The following is a 22,504-nucleotide window of genomic DNA, read 5'->3' on the forward strand; positions in this document are numbered from 1 at the left end:
TCTCTAAGAGCAACATTGGCTCTATCCTGCCTGCACTTTCAGGTTGCCTGAGTGTACACCATTCTGGTGATATTTGGTCCCAAGACCTTTCCAATCCAATCCTGTCCCCTCGAGCATTGACCCTACCTTGGTTCAGCCCAGCCCTTTGAGAGGAGCCAAAACACCCAACAAAGAAGGCAATTGAAAATATAATGTTCATAATTAAAAATGTATTGCAAATACATTGAAAACTATCCAATAATATATATACGGCCCCTGTTTACTATTGATTTCTATACACTTTTAAAAATAGCATTGTTGGGGCACCAGGGGGGCTCAGTTGATTGAGCATCTGACTCTTGATTTCGGCTCAGGTCATGATCTCAGGGTCGTGAGATCGAGCCCCATGTTGGGCTTCGAGCTCAGTGAGAGTCTACTTGAGATTCTCTCCCTTTTCCCCATGTCTCTCTCCCTGCACACACGTGTACATGCTCGCTCTCTCTCTCTCTTAAATAAATAAATAAATAAATAAATAAATAAATAAATAAATAAATAGCTTAAAAATGATCATTGTTGCCCATAAAGACAATAATAAAAACAGGTGGTTGCTGAGTGTGATTGTGTTTGCGTTTTAACTGTAGTGGGGGTGGGGGATCCCTGGGTGACTCAGTGGTTTAGCGCCTGCCTTTGGCCCAGGGCACGATCCTGGAGTCTCAGGATCGAGTCCCATGTCGGGCTCCCTGCATGGAGCCTGCTTCTTCCTCCTCCTGTGTCTCTGCATCTCTCTCTCTCTCTCTCTCCCTCTCTTAAATAAATAAATAAATAAATAAATAAATAAATAAATAAATAACTGTAGTGGGGATTTCTACCTGAGTAAGCCTAAGAGGCAGAGATAGGGCTCTCATTACAGCCTCTGAGCTACCAAGGGACCACTTGACTACAATGCAGAGGTGATGAGTTCTACAGTGTTTGCTGAGCTGCTTGGTGCCCCGAGGGATTAGGGCTTGGAGCCATGGAGACAAACAGATACACAGAGCCTGGGCTCATAGGACATGTACTTCAGTGGGAGAAGAAGAGAATAAAGAAACACACACACACACACACACAGAAATAAGAAGTCAAGGTGTTCTACCACAGGGACGTCTCTGAGCCCTTGAAGGGGAGCTGCTTGGACTCCTTCACCTCTGACTCTCACCCTTCTAGAAGTTGTCCTGTAGTCAGCCCTCTCCTCACTGTCCATGGAAGCTCCTGATGCTGCTGTCACCAAGGCTCCCTGGGCCTCATTTTCCTCATCTACAGAATGGGTGGTTAGAACTCGGTCTTCAGGGACTCTTCTACTTAACAATTTTGAGGCAATAAGTAACTGAAGTGGGACAGGGGCAAAGGTGAAAATTTTTTTCCTCCTTCTATGCTTATAAAGATATTGTTGTTGCGAATATTCATTTGGGTGGATGTTTTTAAGTTCCTTGAAGTCAGAGGCCACATATCCATATGTTGTATTTGATTTTGTGCAAATCTTTAGCAAAAAAGGTGTACATTCAATCAAACACCAACCAAAATTAAAGTTGTGGAAGCATCAGGAAGATAAACGTTGCTTATAATCCCCAGCTGCTGCCTTGGAAGGAGAGGCTGTGGGTAGTGAGCACGGTGATGGGCACTCAAGGTCAAGCTTAGGCTTTACCTTTGAACTTCTCAGCGAGTCATTGAACCCTAGCCCCTGCCTCTCCAAGGAAGTGCAGATCTGAGGTGTGGGGTTAAGTGCTCCCTTGGGTGGTCCACCCCAGTGACCGCTGCTGCCCCTGGGTTCTTCAGAACCTACATACTGTGTGGCTTTTGCCTCCTCTTTGAACAGTGCCCAGTCTCAAGCGCTTCTCAAGGTCAGCACTAGTGACATTTGGGACCAGATAGTCCTGTGCTGTGGGGGGCTTTCCTGTGAACCGTAGGATGCTCAGCATCCCTGGACTCTCCCCACCTGCTGCCAGCAGCACCTTCTCACTGCTGACAATAGAAAGTGTTTCCAGGCATTGTGACATGTCCCGTGGGAGGCGGACTCTCCGACTGAGAAACAGTTGCCTGATCCCAAATCTCCCCTTTCCATCTCATCTTAACCTATTTCCATTTGATCTCTCTTCACAACACCACAAACGACGGAGCAGTATTGTTGTGATGTGCGTGTCTGTTGACCTTCTCTGTGTCTGGCTAGCATGGAAAGCACAGCAGGGCGTGGGCTCTGTTGCCCTCCTCGCTCTCCCTCCGGCTCCTAGAACCATGTGTGATGCATGCAGCAGCTCGGTAAATGGGAATGAACGCATGCATGTGAGCAGACAAGGCTGGGGAAGGCAGGAGCAAAGGGCAAGACTTGGAACAGAAAAGGACACGATGTTAAGAGAGTGGGAGGGAGGGACCCAGGGGGCCAGAGGCTGGGGAAGCGTGGTGGCCACGAGGCCTCTGGGGAGATGCTCTCCAGCACTGCGGCCCAGTCCCGAGGTGTGGCCTGCAGCAGAGCCCCCTCTTTACCAAAGCTTCTGCGCTAGGCCTCCCCATATACTGTGTAATTGGGGTTGTTTTCTTGCAGAGAATGAAGGCAGATTTTTTTTTTAAAGATTTTATTTATTTATTCATGAGAGACACACAGAGAGGCAGAGACACAGGCAGAGGGAGAAGCAGGCTCCCTACGGGGATCCCAGGGCGGGACTCGATCCCAGGACCCCAGGATCACGCCCTGAGCTGAAGGCAGACGCTCAACCATGAAGCCACCCAGGTGCCCCCACAAAGGCAGATTCTACGTCCTGCCCCATGGCTGGCCCTCGTTGAGGATGGCCCTCCAAGAACGCTCACCCAAAACTGGGTGCTGCAGGTAGACCCAGTGATCCACCAGGAATCTGCAGCACATCCGTGCTAGTGACACTGAGCCGGACTTGGTTCTCTACGTGCATTTTCTTTCAGGTTTTGTCTGTCCCCAAGGGAGCACGAGGACCGTGAAAGGCCGCTGGCAGAGGTGACACTGATGACATGGGCCTAATGAACAGCATGAAGCCCTACTGAACAGCAACCACTAGCTCATTCACAGTTCTTTTTGAGAAAAGAATTATTTTGTTTTTGCTCAACTGGCTCATTGATCTAACTTAAAGAGCCAATGAGGGGTGTGAAAGTAGTTGTGCAAGTGCAGAGTTCCATGGGGCTGTCAGTGGGGAGGGTGGCGGTGAGCCTCAGAGAGGAAACGTCTGCTGTCTTCTCACAAAGCTCCGAACGTGAGCGCATCCGTGTTGGTTGGCCGCCAAAGTGGAAAGGGCTTTGTGCACCTGGGGAATAAATCCTGCCCTGGTTACCCATGATTCCTTCCAAGGAAGCCAGGACAGTCAGCCCGGCCCTCTCCTGTCCTCCAGAGGGGGCCCCACTGTGCCAGCTGCAGAGGTCCTCCCCAGCGGCTCCTGGGGACGCCCTCCACTTGCACCCGAGATGTCCCTGGGGACCAAAAAAGCTTCTGTCTCTGCACCTGGTCCAAAATAGCCTTCTCAAGTGTGGATGCAGGGTCTGGATGCAGGATGTTGGGGAGATGGGATAGGGTACCCCTGAAACTGCGTCACTCCTCTGTCGTGTAAATACCCACCTCCTAACCCACCCGGTGCTCATCCACACCAGTGGCCTTTCGTGCTTGGCCTTTTGGGCCTGAGAAATATAAAGTCTTTTTTTTTTTTTTTTCAGATCAAAAAATGGATGTCCTATGTTCAGAAAGGACAAGAAAACAATGAAATAAAATGCTCCGCTGTTCCACGGAGTGCCATTCTTACATGAAGTATTTTAGTAATGGGTGCACTGTGTGGATGAATAAAAGCATAAGAGAGAAAATAACAGTTCATTTGTCCTTTTTCTTCTTCTCCACGGGGCTGGGCCACTCCACTGGGTCTCCCCTCCTCAGCTCTGAGCCACGACTGTCAGGTTATAAGGCTGTTCCTGTTGCACAGATGCTATATATCTCAAAAAATTTTTGCCCTAAAAATTCCAACAAATACAAAATAAGGTAGCAATTTGGGTCTAGGGTTTATAGCTTAAAAAAAAGTTTTATTTATTTATTCATGAGAGACAGGGAGAGAGACAAAGACATAGGCAGAGGGAGAAGCAGGCTCCCTGCTGGAACCCTGATGTGGGACTCGATCTCAGGACCCCAGGATCATGCCCTGAGTCAAAGGCAGAGGCTCAACCACCGAGCCCCCCAGTTGCCCCGGTTTATAGCTCTTTATGGAGAGCCTGAAACCTGAGCTCTGTTGCTGAGCCACCCACTTACCAAAACTTTCTGAACCTCTATTATTTTAAAATGGGTGTGAATGTCTATATCATTATTTTAGAGAAGATTGTAATTAGTTAATTAATATAGAGACGGGCAAAGCAAGAGAGAGAATCTCAAGCAGACTCCCTTGCTAAGTGTGGTGTCCGGTATGGGGCCCCATCTCACAACCCTGAGATCATGATCTGAGCCAAAATCAAGAGTTGGCTGCTCAACCGACTGAGCCACCAAGGCACCTCGTCTATGTGATTGTTTGATGGTGGTGATGGTGGTAGTTGGGGGTGGGGGTAAGTAGGATAATGTGCGACTACTATAGCTCATAGTACACAGGAAGTGCTCCCTAACTAGTAGTGATTGTTAAAATGATTATCATGCTTCAGTGTTGGATGTATGTTTTTTCCACCCAATACCTGCAGTCAGGTGAGGCCAGTGGGTAGCACCCATGTCTCTGGGAGAGATTTGCAGAGGCTGAGCCACTTGAGCTGTTAACTCAGTCAACTCCAGGAAAAGGGCACGTCAGTTCAGAGAGCGTGCATCAGATGCCCACCTTCTGCCTTGCAGTAAAACATAGGGTATGGGTTTTTCCTCTGTGTGCTAGACACGATGGGGGTGCATGGAGGCATGGTCCACTTCCACAGGTGGTGATTTTGTGGGTCTTGAGTTTTCCTGAAACCTTGTTCATGCTGACTGAGTCAGGTGCGACTGGATACCAACTCTGAGTTCCAGGATATTTTAACCAGGGGGTCACTGCTGTAAGTCGGAGGCGATAAGAATATAACATTATTCCTCTTGGCTCCCTTCCTCCAAAGCCCCAGTATTTTTTTCTAGTTTCTCTTCTCCCAATGGCTGCTGTGTCGGGACCTACATTGTGTCAAAGCAACTGACTCCTTCATGACTCCAGGCCTGGTTCATCGAGGAGGTAGTCATGCGGACATTCCAAATAGAGCATCTTTAGTCTGTGAGAAGGAACTGAATCCTTATTTCTGTGTGAGTCGCTCACTAATTCAACCTCACAGGAAAGTCCTGGAAAGAAAGGATTTTTTTTTTTGGGGGGCGGGGGGGGAGCGTTCCAAAATTGAACTCTGTCGTCCCTTTAAGCAGGACTACTGGTTCTGTGCAAGGAAGGAAAGAAAATTCTCAGTATAGTAGAATTACTCTTGCAACCTGGTGAACATTTAATCATAAGAAATATTAAGGAGATTCTCCTGGCTGGGGGTTAATGTGCTGCTCACTGGACAATGACTGGGATGTGTCCCTGTGGCCCAGGAAGATGCTCTACTCAGCTCAGCTGGTGGCAATATGTCTTGCACTCAGCTGCCCTCTATTGGCTGGAATATAGATTGTTCTCGTGCCTTCCCTCAGGATCTAAGAATAATGATCTGTATTCACAAATATTCATCTGGTGCATTTCATACGTCTGGACCAAAATTTCAAATTCACACATTTTTATTAAATGCACCCTCTACTCTTTACATTATCTCCTTACCTTGCCTAATTCTCTTCTCAGCACTTATCCCGTCTTATCTGTACCTATTTTATCTGCCTTTCGTCTGTCTCCCTGACTAGAAGTAAAGTGTTAGGAGATTGGGGACTTTGATTTATGGCTGTCCTCTTGGGCCTAGGAGGATCCCTAGTACATAGTAGGTGGTCTACAAATATTAGTTGAATACATGAATGATTCCCAAGTGTATCTTGGAACTGTGCTGTGATGAAAGGTCGTATAGTACATGGCCTGCCCTGCTGGAGGCCTGCAATCTAGAAGAATTGTACCAAAGGGACTATGGTTGTAGGAAGAGCTGTCAACACAACTAGTGTGTTATAATCTGGAGAAGATCGACTCATTCCTACTTATCTTTAGTATTTGAGGATCTGTCAGGTGGAAGAAAGATTGCACTGGTTCAACTTGTTTCCAAAGAACATATCGATTAGTAGAAGGCACAGGGAAAGAATTTTGGCTCGACAAAATTCTCAGAATTGTCTGGAATGGTTTTGGGCTATTTTAAGCATCCTCACAGGCATTTAATCATAGCCTTGAGAAACTTCTGTCAAGAGACGTTATCAATTGTAATGATTCTCAAACCTGGGTTGTTTTAAAAACTCGTTTTCCTGAGACCCTTCCCAGATAGAATAATTCAGGATCTACAGGAGGATGTACCAGGAATCTCTATTCTTTAATAAGCGCCTGGTGAGTTGGACGCAACCATCCACATCATGGGATTGGGGAGCTGAGCCATCAGAGGGATACTTGGACTGAGTTATCGTAGACTTCTAACATAAAATTTCATGGCGCCAGAAGATCACAGAAGTTACTTCTCCCTTATTAATGGTAATAATGGTAGGTGCAGTCTATGCCAAGACTATCACCAAAATAGAAAACCAAATCAAGAACGTCAGTTATGGAAGCCTGGCAAACATTTTAATCAAATATAGAGTAAAACTTCATATGTTCTATCATCCTGCAGAGGGTAGAATTGACTAATCCTCAAATCCCATGCCCAAATAATCCACCTTACAAGTTCTCTATCGTGGTCAAGCTCGTAATGAATGCTTCTGTACATTTCATTCCCAATCTTTAGGGCTTTGAGATGAAATCGAGATAATAGGTCAGCTTCTTTAGGGAGAATGATCAAATGAAGAAATATTTTGAACCCTACAGAGGAAGAAGGAAGGCTCCTTGCTCACTATACTCTACCCTACCACCACACCCTCATCTTTGTGTCATGTCCTGGACTTTCACGTACCTGTTTTGATCTTGTGGGAGGTTTGGTAATTCATATGGGGACTAGAGAAAGAAGTTAAAGGTTAATTGTTCATCTTTCTTAGCTTTTAATGCAAACAGTTTTTATTTAGGACCATGGACGCTTATCAGACAAGTTCCAGCGTGCACTGGTCCATCCACAAGAAGCACCCAGTAAACAGCAGTTACTGTTTTTACAGATCAAGGGTGTAAAACATAAAGGTGAAGAGTCTGGGAGCCCCGCTCGCAAGGAGTACAGTCTGGCTGTGAAGACACAATCACAAAAATGTAACGAGTCCTTTCCATTTGTGCAAAGGTGTGTGTCTCTGGTATTCCCAGTTCAGTCTGAGCAGACGTGTACCAACAAAGCCTGTTGCCTCCCCTGCCCAGGTGATTAATTTGCATCAGTTCATCAGCCTGGTTGCTTTTGTGTGTTTTTGGTTTTTGGTTTTGGTTTTGGTTTTTAACTGGAAGGAGGAGGAAAGGCTTATGCTTGGTCCCTAGGATATTGAAGAGAAAGGCAGGAGCATGGAGGGGATTGCATGGCACCCTTATCCCATCTGGGCTGAGACGCTGGATCTATAAACGGGGAGAACAACAGAAGGTGAAAAGGGGCCTCTGTAGACTTGGGGTGCACACAGAGTGTGTCTTGGCTCGGGTTCTGAAATAAGGCACAGAATGGAGGGAGAGCTCTTTCCCTGTGCTCCTTCACAGGCCAGAGAAGCCCAATGAAGCAGAGGGACCCAAAATGAATGAGTTTTCACAAGGGCATCTGCTGGGCAGAAGAGGGGTGCTTTCCTCAAGCAGATCGGGGCTCCCATTTCTCCAGGTGAAGACCAAGACCGAAGTTCAACCATGAAGGTGTTGCTGAGTGCCTTTATGGTAACCTGTGGTGGGGCCCACGAGAATAACTGGGGGTAATTTGAGGGTGAATTTAGGACCTGGGTCAGCAGGTTGTTAACAAACTATTAAAACTCGGGTATTTTTGGTAATTATTTTGTATCAGAGGCTGGGAAGGCCATGGCCATTTCTGTTCTAAGAACACAGAAAAGTGTCAGGAATCTGTGAGAGGGGCAAGGGGGAGGTTAGATGGGGGCAGGGAAATCTACAGTAAGGAGGACATTGTGACCTGAGCTTTGAAGGAAGAATTGGTTAGGCTGACACAGGCCAGTGAGCGTTTCAGACAGAGAGCATTGTTTTTTGAACTTCTCCCCAGCACCTTCTGATCTTTTTCTCAACTTCCAGTGTTAACCCAATGCTGTGTCGTACCTTCTACATACACAGAGCAGCACAGTGCAACTTTGGGGTTTCTCGCCGATCCAGTCTTCTCAAGGGCATGCCCCATAAGTCCAATGTTGACTTCTGAACCCATGATTTCCTATCTGGTCCCAGATGGGGCTTGGGATTAGCCTCAAATGCTAGAACAGGAAGCCTTCTCTGTCCTCGTCTATACTCACATTACATATTTATATATGCACATACAAGGGAGAGTTATTCCTTTTTTTAAAGACTTTTTTTTTTAAAGCAATCTCTACACCCAACATGGAGCTCGAACTTACAACCTGGAGATCAAGAGTTGCAGGCCCCACCGACTGAGCCAGCCAGGCACCCCAAGGGAGAGTGATTCTTACCAAATGCAGCACAGATTCTCTTAAAGGTGCCTGTTCCTCTGTCCTGCTTGCTGGCACCGTGGCCAGACTGCTGGACATGGAGAGTGGGTGGCAGAGGACAGCTGAATTCCCAACCAGCAGCAGGGCCAGGCCGATGAATGATGGGTACTGAAATAAACTGAGCAAGTGAAATGAAACACTTTAAAGACCACTTCCCACCTGGCCAGGCTTGGGAAGCACCTTGATCCATCTGCTGCCAACAGGAGGATTGGGGTGGTGTCTTTGGACCAAGGGTGTCAGGAACCCAATAGATTATCCAGTATGAAGCATCAAGCTTGGGAACTGGAACCCCCACCCCACTCCCCTGCCCTGACCAACCCACACGCACTTCAGTTCACCTTTGCTCACGCAGGTGGGCACCAAGCTGCTCCCGAGCAGGACTTTGGGCACACCCCCCCACACTCTCTGGGAGTGCATCTTTCCTTTTGCAGCTGCAAAATGCAGCCTTCCTTACGTATATTGCTGAGGGTTCAGCAAGCATCTGCAAAGATTAGAAGATGTTCCCTTTCTTGTCAATCCGAAAAGACTCCGTTTTGCTAAAGCAAAACAACTGTCTGTGCAGTTGCTCTGCTGGTCAGGCAGGCAATGGCTCTGCCACACAATTAAAAAGATGCAACCATTGCCTGTTCAGTTAGCAGCCTTCCTGCTGTCGCTGCACCTGTGCAGGGGACCCTGGGGGCTTCCCATCCTTGTACTCATGATCCCGCACAGTGAGCTATGGGTTATGCTAGCGTGCCCCACCTTGGGTTCATGTACATTTACTTGATGTGTGGGGGAATGAGAGAGTGCCGTGCTGACTTGCAAGGTGAACATCAGCTCATTAAGCTTGCCAAGAATTGGACACTCCGTGAAGATTAATTACGGGCTCTGCCTTTTATGTGTTTGGCAGACATCTCTGTTGCTCTGCGAAGTTAATGCAAATAATTAAAGCCAACCGGTCCTCTGTGTGGGGGCCACTGCAGCAGGTGGCCTGCTCCCCACCGCATGTACACACTTCAGGACACACTTCACCAGGTGAGCCCAGCAAACAGGAAAGGACAAAAGGAGAAAGTGAGGAGTGGGACCAGGGGCGGGGACTCCTGAGTGGGGAAAGAGTGTCACTCCCTGTCCCAGCTGGGGCCCTTGTGACTCTCTTGCACACCCTGTCCTGCTCCTGCCAAAACACCAGCGGAACCTCAGATGTGTTTTTATGACTTGGCAGGGTGAATTCAGTGAGAGAAATACTTCCCACAAACCCTGCTGCCTTGAATTCAAATTGATTTCTTTCTGCTGTGCTACTATTTAATTAACTCAACATAGACTCCAGTCCACGGAGAAGTGAAATATGAGTGTTTGGTGGGGGGTTGGGGAGGGTGGGTAGCAGGATTCAAACCACTCAAAACCGACCAATATCAATGAGGGCATATTTGGGGCTGGCTGATAGGATGGGATAGCATGTATTTTTAATTTTGTTGTTTTATTTAGTAAAGTGGGCATTCTTGTCCACATGGGCTATTTTTTTAAATGCCTGGAAAAACTTGTTTAAAGCATGATGGTTAGATTCCAACACTAGCCCACAAAAGCTGGTTTAACTCACATAACGCACACTGCAGAGCTGGTTCATTGGTCTGCTGGACACACGTCCCACATCCCTTCTTTGTCCTGGGGGCAGCCTCCGAACTCTGAGGACGGGTAGCACAGCTCATCTGTCCCTACTGGTCTGACACACATTCTGGATGAAAATGAATTCAATGGATCAAATACAGTGTACATGCCTTTCATTCATTCTTCTTGGAGCACACAGCTAGTGCTGGCTACATCCGACAAGATGAGGATACTGAGATGAATAAACCAGAGTTCTTGCCTCAAAGGAGCTCACAGTTTGGTGATAATGGTCGAAGAGTAAAACCAGCTATTCCAGGGCAGTGTGAACCTTCTGTGCTCAGGGTCTGTTCAAGATGCTTTGGGGACTCAGTGGGGATTGTGTCTGTGGAGATTATCCTGGTCAGAGAGGGGAAATCAAAGTGGGGAGCAGGGCAATGACAGCCAAACAGCAGATCTTTAGTGGGGGCACCTACTAACCTACTAACATAATCATTTAAGCGGCTGTGAGTTTACGAAACAGTTTACATACATTCAGATTGATTGAATCCCCACAACAACTGCCAAAGGCAGAATTTGTATTTCTCATCCTCCAGTTTGTTTAGCAAACGTTAATTGAATTCCTACCATGTGCCAGGTGCTGTAGGAGGCTCTGGGGAAAGCAGCGAACAGAGTCAGTCCCTGCCTATGGGAGTTTACCCTCTGGTAGGAGGCCAAGTTACGCACACTGGTGACTTCCTTGTGATCATAGAACTGGTCGGTGAGGCAACAGCTAGTACCATGTCTTCTGTGCTGTTGGATTTTTCCATCTTGTTACTCAACTATCCAACCAAGGACACATTCCTCTGACACATTCCTCAGCATCCCCCAAATAAGTCTGATTATTCTATTTATAGCATTAACGCTAATGCACTGATGTTGTCACTAGATACATAGTAATGGGAGATTTTCAGGAATGCTTAACCTAAGGAAGATTTCAGATTCTAGAACACCAGTTTACATGAATGGAAGAGGTGGGAGAAATTAAGTCATTGTGGACAAAAGGGAGTATTTCTTCTTACACTCTATTATTGAAGCCTTGAAAGGGACTGATTGAACCAGCCTACAGTATGCCTTGATATAGCTCATCCTATCTAAGACTGTTGTCTCATATTTTTAATAATTCCAGAAACTTTCAGGATATGTTAAGTCATTTTTATTTTGGGGGTTGATACATAGGTGAGGTTGGGATAATGGGTTTACTTTGCCTTTATTGGAGCTCCACACAAAGTGGTACACTGATAGATGCCCATCAAGTGGCTGTCCAGAAAAAAACGTGCACATAAATTTATTATAAGTTTTTACTGATATAAAGGATATATAGCACGTAATTTACAAATTATAAAATATAAAGCACTCTTTAAAAATTTTTTAAATTCCAGCATAATTAACATGCAGCATATTAGTTTCAGGTGTGCAATACAGTGATTTAACAATTCTACACTTGAGTCAGTGCTCATCCTAATCAATGTCCTCTTAACCTCCTTCACCTATTTCCCCCTCCCCCAACCCCCTCCCAACATCATTTGTTGAGGAGACTTTTTCCCATTCTTGCCTCCTTTGTCAGAGATTAATTGACCAAATAATCACGGGTTTATTTCTGGCTTTCTATTTTATTCTATTGATCCATGTATCTATTTTTGTGCCAGTACCAAACTGTTTTGATTACCATAGCTTTTTAGTATATCTTGAAATCTGGGATTGTGATACCTATAGTTTTGTTCTTCTTTTTCAAGACTGCTTTGGCTGTTCAAAGTCTTTTGTGGTTCCATACATATTTTAGGATTGTTTGTTCTCGTTTCGTGAAAAATGCTGTTGGTATTTTGATAGAGATTGCATATTTTGATAGAGATTGCGTTAAATCTGTACATTGCTTTGAGTAATATGGATATTTTGACAATATTTGTTCTTCCAATCTATGACTATGCAATGTCTTTCTATTTCTTTACATTGTCTTGAATTTCCTTCATCAGTGTTGTATAGTTTTCTAAGTACAGGTCTTTCACCTCTTTAGTTAAATTTATTTCTGGGTATTTTATTATTTTTGGTGCAATTGCAAATAGGATTGTTTTCTTAATTTCTCTTTCTTGCTGCTTCATTTTTAGATATAGAAATGCAGTGGATTTCTGTACTTTACATTGATTTTTTGTATCCTGTAACTTCACTGAATTCATTTATCTGTTCTAGTGTTTTTTTGATGGAGTCTTTAGGGTTTTCTATATATAGTATCATGTCATTTGTAAACAGCAAGAGTTTTACTTCTTCCTTACCAATTTGGATGCCTTTTATTTCTTTTTGTTGTCTGACTGTTGTGGCTAGGGCTTCCAGTACTACATTGAATAAAAGTAGTGAGAGTGGACATTCTTGTCTTGTTCTTGACCTTAGGGGAAAAACTCTTAGTTTTTCACCATTGAATATGAGTTGGCTGTGGGTTTTTCACATAAGTCCTTTATTATGTTGAGGTATGGTCCCTCTAAATCTGCTTTGTTGAGGGTTTTTTTTTTTTATCATGAATGGATGTTGTACTTTACCAAACGCTTTTCTGCATCTATTGAAATGGTCATGAGGTTTTATCCTTGCTCTTGCTGATAAAATATATAGCATTCTTTATTGTAAATTCCATATTTGATACAGAATGATAATTAATACAGAATGTATTTCTGCTGGACTTTTGTATCCACAGCAAACTTTGATCACAAGGAGACCATAATCTGAGAAAATTAGACTACAAATAAATGTTAGATTACTATCCAGTTCAGCACAGTCACTTAAAGCATTGACAAATGAATGTAATCTAAACATGAAAGTTGGTGGGTCTTTTTGTTTATTTTGAATGAGACAAAAGGGAGAAAATGAAGACCTAAGTAAGAAACTCCTTCTTTCATCAATATGTGACTTCTTCACTGAATCAGATCTTAAATACTAGAAGAATATTTCCTCAGTTTTTTGTTATTCACAATGTGGCAGCTACAGATGTGACACGTACTTTTGTTTAATCTACATCACTAAAATCTTCTCCTTCTCCTTCTTAAGTCTAGACAGGCAACAAAAAAGAGAACTCAAGCCCTGATGTGTAGTGTTTGCCAATTTCTGTGGTGTAATTATTCCCGCTATGGCTGATTTCATGCTCCTAACATGACATCCCTGAGCACAGAGATGTGCAGCAGCATCTCATTATGTAGTGTTTCCACAATACAGGTGCTATGGTAGAAAATAAGCTTGAGAGCATAGATAATAGCAAAATGTTATAACATAATTAGGAGCGATGAATTTTGAGGATGTATTACCTTTACTTTGAATATAATTTAGGTGTAAGCTTATATAATTTTTAAATAATGGCTGTATTTAACAGCTGGCTTGCAAAAATCCTGAAAATGTTAACAACTGGTTCTTAAGAGCAGGTACAAAGCAGCCCCAGCACACCCCTACCCCATACCACTCCCCTTTATGTGGGAAAGATTAGTTTCTTCTCATAAATGTTGTGACATTTGGCTGCTGAAGTGGAACCTATAAACACGTGCTCAGTGGGATATGTCATGTTGAATGAATGAAAACACTTGGAAGAATATCTATTTGCTATAATCAGAGAGCATGCTCTTGGGTTTTTGGTGTGTTTTTTTTTTTTTTTTACAAGATCATACAATCAGATGTAGAATAACTATATTTGAACTCGCAAATACCATACTTATTGCAATCCGTCCTGTTTCTCTGCTGCAGCATGATTTTCTACCATTCCTCTGATGGCACAGCTTGCATGTGGAAACCAGGCCCTCACCATGTGATCCTACCTTGTTCAGTTTGGAAAATAACTCATAAGAAAGCTAATTTAAAAAAAAAAAAAAAACAGCAGTTTCCTTAAGGCCCCAGATGGAATGTCTTCTCAGGTGAGTACTTGCTAATTGGCTAGCAGGGGTCTCGTCTTTGGGGATTTGTCTCACCAGCTGCCACAGGTTGTTTATACCAGGAGATGCTCACCTTTATCCCTGCAATTAATAAGGAGTAGAGTCTTCCAGTTCTTGCTTTGATTCTTGAAGGCCAAACAACTTACCCCTCACGTCTGCTCCTGTCTAAGATGTTCTTCCTCTGTGAGTGATCTGTTTAGGGGTTCAGAGAGTCAGCGACAGAAGGCAAGCCTGGTGCTGTATTGAAGTCACTGCTCTGCAAGCACAGAAGGCAGCCATCCATCAGATGACCAGGGACACACTGCATGAGAGCGCTCCTTTGGCATCCATCCACCTTCATTTATCCTCACTCGCCCAGTGGCTGATTAATGAGTACCAAGTGCCTACCTGAAATCTGAGCAGTGTGAATTTTCAAATAGTTCCAAACTTTCATTGATGTTTTCTTACAGAAGCAAAGCATATTCATTGCAGAAGAAAATAATGAAATACAGATCAGTGAAAACAAAAGAGAAACATCCATAATTCACCCTATCAAAGATATCCATTGTCATCTTCCAGACTCTTTGGTGAGTATATAACATGGTTGCAAAATTGGGACCACACCCAATATAATGCTTTTTAATTTAAAATCATATAGTGAAGAAAAGGTTTTCATTTTAACAAAGCTTTTACGCTGGTCCTGAGAGGGAGACAAAATGTCCCATTAGACTCGTTGTAATAGAGGGAAATAAAATTCCACCCCATGGAAATCCAGTGCTGGAATAGAAGAAACCAAAAGACTGGTGCCAGCCCTTTTGTCTGGAATATGCTATCCCTGGGACAAGGGAATCTGAGCCTTGGAATCTTGTCACTGGTTTTTTGTTTTGTTTTGTTTTGTTTTGTTTTTTTGAGTGTGATGTCCTTTGAATTAGAATCTTTAATTTTGGAAATTGGATTACTGTTAATAAATGCATTTTTCTGTAATTATTTCCTTTAGTTTACTCAGTTAGTGATAAAAATATTTTTTAAATGTGAGCTTAAGTTACCTGTGTTGAGAGGAAATGGAGAAAAGAGCTTTAGTGTACTCTGTGTCTAAAATAGAGGAATAAACAATAAAACAAAATAAAATAAGCAGCATTTTGCTTGTATTCCTGGCAGGTGGAGCCAAGATCAGACTCTTCCACCCAGGCCACTGTCCACTCTGATGTTGGAGGCTTACAGTGACACTCATCTTTTGTCACTGAGCAAGCCCCTGAAATGCTTAAGATTTGCCTCTGAGCCCAACCGCAGATAAACGTGATAAAAAGAGGGTGGCAGCCTGAGGTGGGGGGAATGGGAAGCCAGAGAGAGTGGATGGATGGAACTGGCATCTGGATGAGGTCTGCACCCCCACTTCTGTTCTTTTCTCTGGGTGATCACATTCCACACCCACTGGGGGCTTTAGCTCTGACACCCTCTCCCCTGAGCTCCAGACTCTCAAGGCTAACTTCTTACTGAACAGATCTATGGATGTCCTGCCTTCTCTCTTTACACTTGATGTGTCTAAAGCTGAAAAACTAGAGGTGACACCCTCCCTCATTCCTACTCCTTTTCCTGTGTTCTTGGGAACAATGTTTCCACCCCTCAAGCTGGTTGGGGCTGTCCCCTGACTATCCCTACCATCTCCCTCTTCCAGCCCACACTGCCACTGACTTGATCCAGACCCTCGTTATGGCTTTCCTGCATTGCCACTGTACCCCTCCTTTGCTATCCACATCCTGGCCCTCTGCCCTTCCCCTTCCCCAACCAGCGTTGTTACTGTGATCTCTCTACACCCTTCCTATTGCAGGTGGGATCCCTGGACCAGCAGCACCAGCATCACCTGGAAGCTTGTTAGAAATGCAGAATCTAGGGGCACTGGGGTGGCTCAGTTAGTTAAGTGGCTGACTCTTGATTTCAGCTGGAATCATGAGCTCAGGGTCCTGGGATCAAGCCCCACGTTGAGTTCTACTCTGGGCCTGGAGCCTGCTGGAGATTCTCTCCTTCTGCTCTTCTCCCTTCTTGTGCATGCATACTCTGTCTCTAAAAAAAAAAGAAATGCAGAATCTCAGGACTCATATTCTCTATCAGTAAGGATCCAGTCTAGACAGAAAGCACCATTAATTTGAATATTTTCAATTAATTTGAAATTTTAGTATAATACATGAGTGAAAGGACAAATAAGTGTATGCATCCACACAGTGGAAACTCACTTAGGAAACAGCATGAATGAATGGCAAAGGCATGAGGCTGAGTGAAAGACTCAAATCTCAAAAGGTTATACATAGTATGATTCCATATTTGTAACATTCAAGAAAAGACAAAACTCTATGGGGCAAAGTTCAGTGATTGCCAAGGGCTGGAAGGAGGGGGAGAGTTGACTACAAAGGCGCAGCAGGAGGGAACTTTTTGAGCTGTGGAACATGCTCTGTATTCTGATTGTGATGGTGGGTAGACTTGTTCATACATGTGTTAACACTCATAGAACCAAAAAAAGACAACCAAACAGAAAAGAAAACCAAAGAAAGCCAAGTGAACTGTGGGTAAAATTTAAAATCACTATTCACTAATTAAAAAAATTAATAATGATAGTAATGAGTTATAAACCATGGAGTAAAATGGAAACCATGAGTTCATATTGATACAAGTAAGTGAACTAAATGTATCTTTCCCCCAACACTTCCTAATGACAAAGGGAAGAAGATGAACTTTATGGTGGAGAAGAAGCCTGGATGACCCACCTGAATGGAAGGATTAACATTAACACCATCAGCGATGAATGGAGCTGGGTCATTTGTTGTCTGACAGACCCAACATGAAGACAATAGTGTGATGTGGGCAGCACGCTCGGCTCAACACTCTGCTCTTGCCATCTTGAAATTCTTAATATTTCTAAATAGGAGGTCTTATTTTCATTTCATTTCATTTTGCACTGAGCCTTGAAAATAATGTAGCTGGTTCTGCACATGGCCTCACTTTTGTGATATTCCTGCCATAGGTATAACCCTGGACTTGATCCTGATGAAACATCAGACAAACCCAAATCGATTGGAGATTCTTATAAAATTAATTGCCTGTACTCTTCAGTGGCAAGGCATGGATGGAAGTCCCTGAAGGACTGGGGAACTATTCCATGTGGAAGGAGACTAATGAAGAAGCAACCACAAGTCAGGACACCATACGGGATCATTTGGTTATAAAGGATGTGGTGGAAACAGTTGGTGAAACTTGCTTGGGGTGATAGTGGCACTGCATCAATGTTATTTTGCCCATCTTGATGGCTGCAGTATGGTTGTGTGGGAGGATGTTCTTGTTGGAGGACTTCCAAACTCAATTATTTAAGGGTGATGGTGCACCATGTTGACAACTTATTCTCAAGTAGTTTGAGAAAAGAAATTCCTTGTATTTTTTCTGCAACTCGCCATTAGGTTTGAGATGGTTTCAAATAAGAAAGTATGATGATGGGATAGAGTTGGGGGAGAAGAAGGACCTCTCTGATAAGGTTACATGTGATCACAGACCTGAAAGAAATGGCGGACCAAGTATCAGGGTATCTGAAGGAAGAGCATTCTTGGATGAGGGAAAAGAATGTGTAGAGGCTTTGAGGAGGGGGATGACTGGAGTGTTTCAGGAACCTCACTAGGAGGCCAGTGAAATTGCTGTAGAGTGATAGTGTGAGAAAGTGGCAAGTGGATGAGGCCACTAAGGTAATGGGAACCAAATCAAAATCCGAAAGGGATTTGGGGTTTTGTTTTTTTTCTGTGCTGGGATACACTAGGGGGAGGGGTGGTCATAACCTCATTTATGTTTTATAAGGATCACTCTGGCTACTGTGTATAGAGCAGCAAGATTGGAAGCAAGGAGTTTGGAAACTTTGGGAATATTTCACTCTCAGATAGATATATGGGCTGCAGGAGTCTCTAGAAAGACTTTGAAGAGCCACTACCTGGGCCACAAACACTGCACTGGCATCATTTAGCCTCAGCAGCAGCAGAACCATCCGACTTCTTCTATCTCTCATGCCCATCTTCCCTTGGAGGCCTGCCAAGAGGGTCCAGCACAGAAGCTGCTCGCCAAAGGGCAGCTCTGATCATGACTTGTCAGGAAAGTTGAGAAGCCAGCTGGATGAATTTTTAATCTAATTTTTCAATTATTTGGCACAAGTGCTGAAGTGTCCTTTTAAATTAATTATCATAGAACCAAAGACAAGCTTAGGGAGAAATACTGTAACTGTCAGATCTGGTCTCCTTCCCCAGAGCTGCATGACACCACAAACACTATTGTCCTGTGTAGAGGGACTTCAAATGAAAGGTCTTGAGGTTTTACCTGGTTCTAACTAATGAAGAAACCTGTGTATTGACTCCTGATTTTTGAACCCATAAAGGACCTTAGAGGGAAATGATTCCATTTCCCTCTTTTTCTGGACCCACAAGATGAGTGACAATTTATAGCTTGCTTAGTTTGGTTTTGCCCCAAACTTGCCCTCAATTGTCATAAAGTCTCAGTGGAAAAACCAAAGAACCTGGATTTGTGTCTCAAGAACTATGTTCATCATGATTTGAAATCACATGTTCATTGTGATGAACATAGCTCAGACCTATGTCCAAATCTTTCTCTCCTTGGAACCCCCAGTGATTTCAAGGACATATCTAAAAGACAATTTGATGCCTCCTTTGTGTTTGTTTTATCTGCAAAATGATTCTTTTCAAACATAAAAATACACTTATAAGTGTTAGATTTAAAGCACACCTTTTAAAATCCAAGAACAGGCTCATACTCAAAGAGCAACATTTAAAAATGTTTTTCCCCTACCTTAGATATACATATATCTATTTTTTATATCCATTTTTAAAATATTTTATTTATTTATTCGAGAGTGAGACAGAGCATGAGAAGGGAGGGAGAGGCAGAGGGACAGAGAGAGAAGTAGACTCCCTGCTGAGCAGGGAGCCCTACATGGGGCTCGATCCCAGGACCCTGAGCTCATGACCTGAACTGAAGTCTGATGCTTAACTGGCTGAGCCACCCAGGCATCCCAAAACATATCTATTTTAAAGTGCATTTCAAATGTGATCCTAAGCCTCAGAGAATTAATCCCCAGTTTACAAAGCAGCAAGCAGCATGATTAGTTGATGATCTGTTCTAGGATGGAGACAAAGCCAGTGACTTTGGCAATTGAGGCAAGTGGTTAGAGTTGAGTGAATTCCAGGTCAGGATTCAGGCTGATGCTCTGCCAAACAGATCTTGCCACGGATTTTGTTGGCTTGATAATCACTGAACTGGCCCTTACTTGGCCCAAGGTGCCTGTTCTTATATTCACTGAGTATGATTAGCTTCAAATTTTGTTCGGAGAGATTTACACCATTCCAAGGGTAGAGATGAAAATATGATCTTCCTTAATCACTTTTTAGGATTATAATTCTGGGGCAGATAAAACATTTCATTCTAAAAATGCTACCGAAAGAGCTCAGCCTTAAAAGAAAAGCGCTGCCACGGATTTAAACTTTCAAACAATTTGCAGAAGACATGAAGCATGGTACAATGCTTTCATCTGTCAGATTTGTAGACGCCCTTTCAAAATCATTGGCATTTTCTGTGACCACAACTTATCTTTTGCTCTGATTTCCTGACAACCATTCATGGGTCTACTTATTTGGGACACACACTTCCGATACTTTTTTTCCTGCCTTAATAGACTGAACAAGAAAGCTCAGAACCTCTGGGTCTCGAGTGTACAAGCCGTGTGACTTTAAGGTTCTACGCCTGTTAATATTCTCAGCTATTTAATTCTTATTTGTGGGTCTATTCTCTGTTATGGGCTGAATTGTGTCTTTCCCTCAAAATCTCTAGTGAAGATCTAATGCCTCAGTATCTCAAATTGTGACTGGTAAGGCTTGTGGTGGTAAGGTCTTTAATGGGGTAACTAAGTTCAAATAAAGTTTTTAGCAAAGGCTCTAGCCCCGTGTAACTGGAGTCCTTATAAGAAGAGGAAGTTTCTACACAGACACACATGGAGGGAAGACCACATGAGGACCTAGGGAGAAGACAGCTGTCTGAGAGAAACCTCAGAGCAGAACCCACTCTGCTGACACCTTGACTTGGATTTCGAGCCTCCAGAATTGTGAGAAAATGAATATCTGTTATTTGAGCCACCCAGCCTGGTACATAACTCTGTTGTGGCTGTCCTAACAAAGTAATCTAGATTTTGGTATTGGGGACTGAAGCTGCTATAACAAATAGCAAAAAAAAATAAAATAAAAAAAAAAAATTTGGAAGTGGCTTTGGACTTGTGGCTTTGGACTTGGATAACGAGTAGAGGCTAGAAGAATTTTGAGGTACATGTTAGAAAAACCTAGATTGCCTTGAAGAGACTGGTGGTAGAAATACAGATATCCAAAGTGATTCTGTTGAGGACTCAGATGGAAATGCAGAGTATGTTATCAGGCACTGGGAAGGCCATCCTTGTCATGAAATGAACTTGGCTGACTTGGGCTCTAGAGTTTTATGGAAGGCAGAACTTGTACGTAATACACTTGGATATTTAGCTGAGGAGATTTCTAGACAGGGTGTTGAAGGTGTGGCTTGGTTGCTCCTGGCTACTTATGGTAACATGTGAAAAGAGAGGGAAATTTAAGAAGGAATTGTTTAGCAAAGAGGATCTGGAACTTGAAGATTTGGAAGGCTCTGAGCCTACCCATGCACTGCCTTGTATCTGATAGGGTGGCTGTGGGGGCTGAATGCGATAGGGTACACATGCCGTAGTACTTTACAAACTGCAAACTGTTACACAAAGACAAGATGCTAGGATGTTATTATTGCCTTAGTGATTTTATAGCTTCCTCACGGGGTAGAGGGAGAGGAATATGTCAGTGTGGTTATTTTTTTCATTTGGGGTATTTGAAGTCTGGAGAGAAGTAATTTATACAATAATATCATCAGCTCACAGAACCTGGATTAGGTTGGAATCTTCAAAGGCTCCGTCCACCATTCTTTCCAATTCAACTTCCTGTCCTACTACAGACTTGTGGACTTCCAGCAAATCAGATCAACAAGCAATTAATTACACACCCTAACCAGCACACGGCTAGAACCATTGAAGAAAACAGAATAAGCAGGAGGCTTGTCTCCATGTCACCCAGAAAGCAAAAAATAAATACATGTTTCAGCTAACAGACCACATAGTGATGTTGGGGTGATAAATTTCCAGTTTTCCACATTCATTAATTGGTTAACCTATAAAAGCAGGTTGGCTGGGATGAGCACTGGGTGTCATGCTATATGTTGGCAAATTGAACTCCAAAAAAAAAAAAAAAAAAAAAAGGCAGGGAGATCCCTGGGTGGCTCAGCGGTTTGGCGCCTGCCTTTGGCCCAGGGCGCGATCCTGGGGTCCCGGGATCAAGTCCCGTGTCAGGCTCCTGGCACGGAGCCTGCTTCTCCCTCTGCCTGTGTCTCTGCATCTCTCTCTCTCCTCTCTCTGTGTGTTTATCATGAATAAATAAATAAATCTTAAAAAAAATTCTAATATGCTCTCCTTTGGAAAGGGTTGAGCATATTAAAAAAAAAAAAAAAAAGCAGGTTGGCTATCTCCATAACATTTTTTTGGAAAAATAATAAACACAGGTTAGATTCAGAGTTCTAAAAGCTTTTATTATTTTTTTGTTCATTTGCCAGAGATGCAATTTTTCCCTCCTTATAACTTCTATAATTGCCTTGGAAGGAAAAGGTTTTCAAATCAGAGGCTGACATCATAGTCTGCAGCTCCTGCCAAGCCTAAAAGGTTACAATGGGGGAATATTTGTGAAGTTGGTCACTGATTTAATGAAAAATGGTCCCTAACATGAAGATGTTCTCAGGAAGAGTAAAACCATTTTGCGGATCCTGTTTTTGCAGTTGTGAAGCGGTCTAGAAGCCTCAGTGGTGATGTTCCCTGCAAGAAGCTCCGAGTATGGGAGTTCCTTTCGAGCACCCCATTCAACCTCACCATTGCTTTTGTAGCGAAACCATGTTTGCTGGAACACAGGTGTTAAAATTCTGTCTTCTTTTACACAGAGGTAAAAGCTTTTGCAAGATCATAGCAAGGGTATTAATATTAATAATAATAGTAATAAGGATAAGAAGGCAAAGGAGGCGAGGTGGGAAAAAGTTGAAGGACAACCCAGCAATACAAAGCAAATCAACAATACAATACAAAGCAATACAATACAAATCAAATCAGCCCTTCTCATCCTGTTGACAATTCACCAGTTGCACAAACACTTCTTGCCAGTATCTATATGGGTTATGCCAACTGACTAATCTTAATGGGAAATAATGC

General features: G+C 43.4%; 1 long non-coding RNA gene across 2 annotated transcripts; it reads left to right on the plus strand.

Moving 5' to 3' along the window:
* Nucleotides 1–8,194: 8,194 nt before the first annotated feature.
* LOC119867616 lies at nucleotides 8,195–22,231 on the plus strand. 2 transcript variants are annotated; one of them, XR_005384155.1, is made up of 5 exons: nucleotides 8,195–8,658; nucleotides 9,561–9,685; nucleotides 14,009–14,175; nucleotides 14,643–14,759; nucleotides 22,081–22,231. It is a non-coding gene; the product is annotated as an uncharacterized LOC119867616 (long non-coding RNA). The 2 variants fall into 2 exon arrangements; XR_005384154.1 differs by lacking the exon at nucleotides 22,081–22,231 and adding an exon at nucleotides 17,189–19,065.
* Nucleotides 22,232–22,504: the final 273 nt, after the last annotated feature.

This window comes from Canis lupus, chromosome 35 (assembly GCF_011100685.1).
Source record: "Canis lupus familiaris isolate Mischka breed German Shepherd chromosome 35, alternate assembly UU_Cfam_GSD_1.0, whole genome shotgun sequence".
In the NCBI taxonomy this organism is placed as follows: Eukaryota; Metazoa; Chordata; class Mammalia; order Carnivora; family Canidae; genus Canis; species Canis lupus.